This window comes from Mchenga conophoros, linkage group LG18 (genome assembly GCF_057382185.1).
Source record: "Mchenga conophoros isolate Kocher_MC1m ecotype Shallow Benthic linkage group LG18, M_conophoros_male_GT1.1, whole genome shotgun sequence".
In the NCBI taxonomy this organism is placed as follows: Eukaryota; Metazoa; Chordata; class Actinopteri; order Cichliformes; family Cichlidae; genus Mchenga; species Mchenga conophoros.
This window is the reverse complement of record NC_140543.1, coordinates 2,858,489-2,867,262: the sequence shown is the minus strand read 5'-3', so window position 1 is coordinate 2,867,262 and position 8,774 is coordinate 2,858,489. Positions and strand designations below refer to the sequence as shown.

Sequence of the window (8,774 nt, the reverse complement as noted above, 5' to 3'; positions counted from 1 at the left end):
TATTTGCTCTTTTTCACTTCATAGTAAATCACTTAACTTGTTATAGATTATTTACCCTGACATAAAACACAAATCTGTGGAATAAATCTCATCAGATTTTATATTTGCATCTAAGATTTTAAAATCACAGATTCTTTAAAAGCATCACTAAAGTTCAGCGAATTTCTAATTTGTCCTCCTGCACTTGTGTCAAATATGGACACGCCTTTGTCCTCATGAAGGTTTGCCTTCACTCAGACCCATGCCCTGCTGTTCCTACCATGCCAACATACAGACACATGTCAGGAAGTTGGAATAAAGTTGAATCAAACCTTGAAACACAGAGATGGATGATATTTTATACCTTTCATTTATAAACAGTCAAAGCAGACGGGGTCATTTTTGAGCCCAAAGGAAAACCTGATTATTTGCTGCCAGTAAAAAACTTGAAGTAGTTTAAAAACAGCTTCCTACATTAACTTTGACATAAAGCCGTCTGTGATCATCTGTTAAAGCGACCGACTCTGGTTGTGAAACAATGATCACAATAACTGATCATTTCATGTATTTTTTACACTGAATTGATCGACAATTTATACTTTAAAAACACTGAAATGAAGTGGGGACATTTGTGACCCTGAGGACCACAGGTGTGTGGAAATCGGGACATTATGAGGGTTAAATATTAATATTAATATCAACAGAATTTACAGCACAGTGTGGGTGAACTTAATAAATATTCAGCACTGGTTAAATCATCAAATTGATGAATGTTCTTTGTTTGAGTTGGTTTCTCTGTGCTGCTCTTAATTATAATAATTATGATTTGATTTCAGTTTTTAACTCAATTATATTATTTGTATAAATTGTACTAGTCTGAATAATTAAGCTGATTAATCAATGACACATTTTGATTAAACATTTTACATATTTATGATTATTAGAAAAAGATGGAAAGATGCTCAACATCCATCTGAACTGATGGTGTTTTGTGAAATTGTTTTTACAAATCTTGTCTTAATTTATTCCCTTTTTCAGTGTTTTTAAATCATAACGGTTCAACTTGAGTTCTGTGGGATTTAATGTTCAGACTTCATCTTGTATTTGTCTTTTGTGATCGTACTAAACATCAACTCTGTAACAGCTCTGAGTTCACACTTTGTTTCTCTCACACACATGAACACAGATGCTTCCTGAACAACTTGAAGCAGAGTTCATGCTTGTAACTGTCGTTGTGTTATTAAAGTGAAAGCCACAGCTAACGGTGTGGAGGCTGCAGAGCAGAAACCCACACAGCCCGTCTGCTGCAGGAGAGCAAGTTTATGATCTGTGAATGCTGCAGTCACACAGGTTATGTATCACAGAAGAAATGAGAAATGCATTCTTAAAAATCACAATCTTTATTTTTACTTCAGACAAATAACTACACTGTTATTTTGTTATGGTGGGATCTGAATGCATCAGCTGAGTTTTTCTGCAGAGATGTACAAAAGAAATCTTCACATAAAGAATCTACACTTTTACAAACACATCAAACATGTTTATCTGTAAATTTATATTACAGAGTTTAAGATGATTAAATGAGAAAAGGTCAAATGCTCAGTAATGAAACATTGAACCAACCAGAAGTTAATTTACATTTCTGACTGCTGACTGGAGGAAATCTGATGGTGAGAAAAGGCGAGCAGGAAACAGTCAGTCAGCATGTGTGCAGTTGGTGGACGCTCCCTTGTTTGTGAGCATCATCAGCAGAGAGAGTCCACAGCAGTACACCAGACTCTTCACTATCAGCACTGTGTACAGCAGGCAGAGCAGCTTCACCTCGTGTATAGAAGGAAGAGAAGGAAGATACAGGACTGGTGGAAGAGCTGGAAGCTCTGAAACAGAAAAGGAATCAAATGTTTGGAGCTGCAGTGAGAAATGTCAGTCCTCTGCTGCTCTGCTCTCTTTGACAGCATCTCCACATGAAGCTGAATCACTGCTGAACACAGTCACCAAGCCTTCATTACCTTGTTGTGTTCGGGCCTCCACTGTGCCCCCCTCGTGCTTCACCCAGCAGCTGTATTTATATGTGTCAGAATGGCTCCCATCAACCATCCTGATGGCAATGGTGCGTCCCGCCTCTCTGAGCTCCAGCTGCTCTCCCTCAGCAGGGGGCAGCTCCTCCGCTTCTCCGCCGTTCTTCTTCTGTCTTTTCCAGGAGAACTGGACCAGAGGAGGAAACATGGCTGAGGCCACACACAGCAGGGAGCTGTTCCCCTCCAGGTGGGCTCTGGATGCTGCTGGGTACACGCTCACCACGGGCTTCACTACCTGCTCATCTGAAGTTTGACAGCAGCAACAAGCAGCACAGACACACATTCACACAGTCAGCAGCAGCTTCCAGCACTGCACTGCATTCAGTCTGATCCTGGAAACTACATGGACTCTGATCACTAAACTACTCATCAGCACAAAGTTCACTACATACACTGGATTCAGCTTCATATCAAACACAGTCATCACCTCATGTCATCATGGCTCACATGAGCAACACTCAGCATGACTTTTATAATCAAATTCATTTCAGTTTAATTCGTCATTTGTTTGCTTTTTATTGTTTTATAGAAATTTTGTTCATTCCAATTTTAAAATATTTACATTTGTCTTTATACAAGTGAAAATGTATTTTTCTTATTAGTCCTTAGACACGAGTTCTAACAGAGATCCTCTTCTGTCCAAAAATAAATTCATCTTTTTTCATATTGTTTTGTACTATTAATAAAATTAAATATCATTTCACAAAATTCAGTTCAGCAGATAAAATTTCCATTCTTCTTGTCTTTGATATATTTTACCATAAAGACCATATTTGTCTTTCAGACTAATTTATTCTTAAATATTTTTGTGTAAAATTGGAAAAGTAACGCAGTGATTATTTTAATTTATGTTTTTATTCAAATAAAAAACTGTAGCAACTATTTTAAAACACTAAAACTGAAATGTTGAATAAAACGTTTTCAATAATATGAGATATACTTCATGATATTTTTAGTCATAAAATACAAGTTATTTGACAAAGTATATTTAATAAAAATTTGCATGGAAAAGTATTTTGGAAAATTTAAGTATTATTAACTTTTTATTGTCACGTACAAATCCACACACACGACTTCATCTCAGAAATAAATATCAGAGTTTAACGATGTCAAATTCATCCTAAATTTATCTGTCATATCATTTCTGAGTTTTCTAATCAGTATCTGTTTTTATACTTCTATTTACCTTCATGAAGCAGCTACATGAATGTTTGACTATTAAAAAATATTTGTTCCTCAACATAAAGCAAATATTTCCTGAAACCATATTTGTTGTTAATCTATATTAATTTAATTTTAACATCAAATATGATCTTGTGTTAAAAACCAGCAGAATCACTGAGAGGATCAAATCCTAAATATTTGTAACATCACTAATATTTGCAGAAATAAAGAATAACTTTAGTTGTTCAGTGAGATTTCAACATGTTTTCAGAGATTATTGAGCTTTTCTTATGTAACAATGGCTGCAGATGAATTCTCTACTAATGATGAAAAACTAACATGTAAAGCCTGAAGCAGCAGAAACTGACTTTAAACACATTTTCAGCTTCTACAATAAAACAACTGAAGGAAAATAAATGTTTGTTCTTACCTGTTACAGACAGTTTAGTTCCAGAGCCAAAGATGGGGTAACCATATCCACTCTCACAGTGAGACAGACTGCTACAAAAACCTGTCTGCTGTTGAACGTGTCAGCTGAGGTGAATGAGTCCAAATGAGGAAGCAGGATCATATTTCAGCTCCATGATGTGTTTCTCTAATGTTCATATCAACATGACTGTCTCTTCTTCTCTTTTCTTTTAGCCACACTAGCAGCACGGCTCTGATGTTAATGTCAGTCTGTTGGTCAGTCCACTACTTTAGTCCACATGAAAATAGAAAATCACTATATAAGCACCAGTCCATTTATCCCATCAATGATGCACCACTACAATGAAACATGCTGCTGATAGGATCATGGTTTGGCCCATCTGGCTCACCATCATTAATCACACAATCAATTTTGAATTCTAGCAGCAAATTGTAAAGAAAACTATCAGAACATCTGTCTGTGAACTGAATCTCAGGAGAAAGTGGGCCATGCAGCACCACAATGACACAAATGTTAAATGGTAAATGGCCTGCATTTGTATAGCGCTTTTCTAGTCCATAGGACCCCAAAGTGCTTTACACTACATTCAGTCATTCACCCATTCACACACACATTCACACACTGGCGATGGCAAGCTACATTGTAGCCACAGCTGCCCTGGGGCGCACTGACAGAGGCGACAAAAGGAAAGATAGATGGTGGGTAGGCAGCAGAGGATCAGGGGACCATAACACCATCTTGCACAGTTATTAACTAATGAGCTCATTGACTAATCTGAAACATCACTTTGATTTTTCTAACGGCGTCATTGGAAGTTCAGCTCACAGTGGATCTGCAACATGAGCAGCTGAAGAGCTTCAAGAGCTGAACTTCAGGTTATAAACACACAGTTGTACAGAAACTTTGGCAAAATGGTTTAAGGGAAACAACATCCAGTTATCAGAGTGACGATCACAAATCTGATCTCAGCTCAATAAAAAAACAAAAAGTTTCTGATGGAAGAAATGAGACAGAGAGGCTGATGTCTCCTTCACTTTCCCCTGTCATCACATCTTTGAGCGGATAAAAGGATTTAACATCCAGCCTCATGTGTTAGACCCAGATTTGTGGCTGTAAAAAAGTTATTTTCCCCATGTGCTCGTAGTAAATCATCTTTATTTCTATTCAAAGTTATAATCAAAGTATGATCCTGATCAATATGTTAAATAATAAATGTAGTAAGTAAAATAACTGCTGATCTTCTGTAAACACAGTGATTGGTGACGACCTACCAGAGGGAGGAGAGGTGGGGTGAGTGAGCACTTATCAGAGCATAAATTGGAGCCTCAGAGATGTTCAGGTTCTGTTTCCAGCAGTCCTGTGAGCAGTTCAGATGATCGGATACCAGAAATTCTGTTGTGATTTGGCGCTATATGAATAAAATTGAATTGAATTACTGTGTGTGGCTGGGGTGTGTTCATTACCTTTGTGATGGGGAGCCTTTGTCAGCAGCCTCCCAAGTTTCTGTTGCCCCGATCCACAATGGAAAAGCTCCTGCAGTGACTAGTTGCTGGCGCCATGTCTCGTAGGTCGCACACTCGGTGCTTGCCTAGAATCCTGCAGCCAGCGTTCCCCTGGAATATTGCTCGTGGCCTCGCAGGTTCACGTATCCAGTGGATCCGCTGTGGATCACCTGCCCAGTGTGTGGGAGTTCTCTGGTGGACATGGAGCTTTTCTCACAGTCTCACGAGTTCGTGCTCGGTGCCCTCTCCATGCTCACTGTTGGGAACATGCCAAGCAGAGAAGGGAAGCTCTGCAGTCCTGCATAGACTGTTTCATATTGCCAGCACATACCAGAGAGGCTTGTGCTCGCTTTTTTTACTCTAAGCGTACCAGCCAACCACTTCCCGACATGCCTAAGGCTAATGTAGGGAAGGTGGATGCCTCACAGGCAATGGCAGAGTGTCCTCAATATGCTGTGTAGCCAGCTCCCTCTCTCGCCAGCAAGGGGCTACTGGAGGACAGCTATCAGGAGGACTTTGAGGCTGAGTCCATCCTCTACTCCGCAGGCTGCTACCTAGCCCTAAACCAGCTCATACTTTTTGAGGTGGATAGGGCATTCACAGCTCTGGATATTAGGTTGGGTTGGCCTCCACCTCTGTGGATAGTGTGGGGCGGCCAATCAGCTCTGGGGATGGATCCTTGGTCACCTCACGACAGCCTTCGCCTCCACGGTCAGCTTAGCGTCTTGCTGGCTGATCATAGCGACCTGCTCCGTAAAAATGTTTTGTATGTAAAAGATTTTAATGAATGGTTCAGTATTAGTGCAAATGTTCTCACTGTAACTGAAACACTTTAGAAGATTTTAATGATCACAAAAACCAGATGTTGGTGGTGATATGATAATAAAGATAATAACACTCACCTTTCTCTGTGGATGTCCAACCAGGGTCACACACAACAATCACAGCATGTGGGACCATCATCTGTGGGATGTTCTCATTAAAAATCTCTGTGTTGATGAGCTGAATAATGTGGACACTTGATTTGAGAAAGAAGCTCAACACAACAGTCAGTCGTCTTTGTCAGGTATGGAGGAAGGACGGCAGCAGAAGTCTTGGCAGAAGAGAATATCCAAGCTAATGGACATCATCCCAGTGGCTCCTGGTGTTGTTAACAGAAAATACAAAGTTACTGTCACATAAAATATAAGTTTAGAGAAAGTTCAGAGAATTAGATCCACACCTCTTCTAGTGTCACAGTTACACATCCTCATCTTTCAGAACAAGAACTCAGCCTTCAAGGTGGATTTGAAACTGTTGCATTTAATGACACAGATCATATTTAAAATACACATACAGGTAAATTTATAACAGAAAGTTTAACCTCCACAAAAAAATTCAAAATAAATGACCAAGACTGTGACAAATAAATCAGCACAGCATAGAAAGTGTCATGGTCCCTGTGCCCCGCTGGTCGACCCTCTATATGTTTGTGGTTTGTTTGCTCCCTCTCGCTCTCTCTCTCGCCGCGGCGACGCTCATTGCGGGCTCCTGCTGCTGGCCCACACACCTGCTCATCACCGCACCGGCCGCTGATCCCAGCTGATTACTGCACTACTTAGATGGCGAGTCTGCACTAGTCTTCGCTGGATCGTTGAGCTATCAGCATCAGTTAAACTTAAACTTGTGTATCTTCCAACCTGTATCTTGAAAGCCTTTTGTTATTATCCCGCTAACCCGACCTTTTGTGTTTAGATCGTTTTTGGAACCGGATTATGAGAGGAGTGACTGAGGAGGAGCTTTTGTACAGAAAGTGTGGAGCACCCTTCCCCCCCAAACCCTGTTTCCCACGGACCCTGGCGACCCGGACCCGTTTCCCCTGCACGTTGTATATAGCCACTTGGTGATTGTGTTCACTGTGAATAAACGCACTGTTCTTCGCTTAAAGGAATACCCTGGCCTGCGCCTGAGTCTCTTTCGGAAACCATATCAGAAAGTTAGCTGTTAATATGAGAGCCTCAATTTTAATCTGTTAACTACATGTTGTCAGGAGTAGTGTCGTGGATGAGAGAAGGAGGACCCAAACGCTGGACTCACAGGCAGGTAGGTGAAGGTGGATGTTTATTGCCGAAGGAGTGAACACACAGTTCCGGGGTAGGAAATGGCTGGCTGACTGAACGAATGAACAAAGGACCGACTGGCTGGCTGGTTGACGAACTGAACATACAGACGACATTAATATCAGATGTACATCAATGACACGACAGTGAACGAATAGAAACAGAGGGCTTAAATACACAGGTTGAATGTTGACAATGATTGGAAACAGGTGAGTACAGGGCTGAACATAATCTGACTAATGACACGAGAGACAAGCTGACACGGGGAAAAAACAGGAAGTGAAAACATTAATGTGGCGAACTAAACTGAACATGAACAAACTGATATCACTGGGTCGTTGACCCAGGAACCCTGACACATGTTAACATGTTGCAGCTCCAGCATTTTTTTTTTGATTTATCAATTAAAGTATTAAAATTAATCTTACAGTAATGAGTCTGTGTCCTTTATGAACTATTAGTTTATTAGATTTATATTGATTAAAATACCTGTATTAGTCCCACAAGGGGACATTGTATGTTTTTAAAAGGTTCCTTCATGATCTGCTAGAGGGTGTGGGGGGGCCACAGCCCCGTCCTCCAGGGTATGAAGCAGGTATGGAGGAGATCAAAACTCCAGACATCCAGAGGCCCCCAGAACACAAGAGACCAAGGAAGACCAACAGAGGGGCAGCTGCGCCACTGTCCCAGTAAGAGCTGAGGAGAGTCCCAGATGAGGGCTCACTCAGCAGCCGCGGAGCAGAAGCCAGGGGGGGTTGCAGTGACGCGCCCGTGAGCTCCGCCGGCAGCCAGCTGTGCCTGAGTGACCGAGCCCCAGGCCGAGAGGCGACTGGACTACAGACTGGGCAGGAGCAGACTGGACTGACTGGACTACAGACTGGACAGGGGCAGACTGGGGGGACAGGAGGAGACTGGAGGACAAGTGAGGGAACTGACTGGACTGAGGAGACTAATGGATAAACAGAGGTCGGTGAGGCTAATGGCTGAGCTACAGATTGAGCTAATGAGGGAGATAAAGCTACAGCCTGAGCTAGTAAGGCCGGTGCCTGAGCAGGGGACACTTCAGCTAATCTAACTAGGGATAGTGCGAGGGCGTGAAAGGCTGGGTCAGGAGGTGGATGGAGTGGTGACGTAGCAGGTTAACCGGTTAGCTCTTCCAAGCCTTTAGGGAGGTCAGGCTGGGTTCTGGCTGCCCTCAGCCTGGGCACTGGGACGGGCACGGAAGGTGGCTGGACAACAGTCACCCCCACCTGAGAAACAGAAGCGGGTGTGGAGGTAGACTGTGTCACAGCTGCCCTCCTCCTGGGAGCTGGCACTGGTGTGGGCGTAGACTGGGCCCCCGTGCTGGTGGGAAATGGCTGAATAATGGGTGTGGAAATAGTGACGGCGTGTGTGTTACTGGCAGGTTTATTGGAGATTGTTCTGGTTTTTCTGCCACCACTATTTACAGTGACAAATTGAATTGAATTGTTTTTATCGAAACTATATGTGACGTAGCAGAACTATATAACCATGCTGGCTG

At 42.0% G+C, this 8,774-nt stretch overlaps 1 pseudogene across 1 annotated transcript; it reads right to left on the bottom strand.

Annotated features, from left to right (window-relative positions):
* Positions 1 to 1,360: 1,360 nt before the first annotated feature.
* Positions 1,361 to 4,057, bottom strand: LOC146552874 (immunoglobulin lambda-1 light chain-like; annotated as a pseudogene). The gene is made up of 3 exons (XR_014889474.1): positions 3,652 to 4,057; positions 1,989 to 2,300; positions 1,361 to 1,856 (listed from the first exon to the last, which is right to left on the bottom strand). The product of XR_014889474.1 is annotated as an immunoglobulin lambda-1 light chain-like (transcript).
* Positions 4,058 to 8,774: the final 4,717 nt, after the last annotated feature.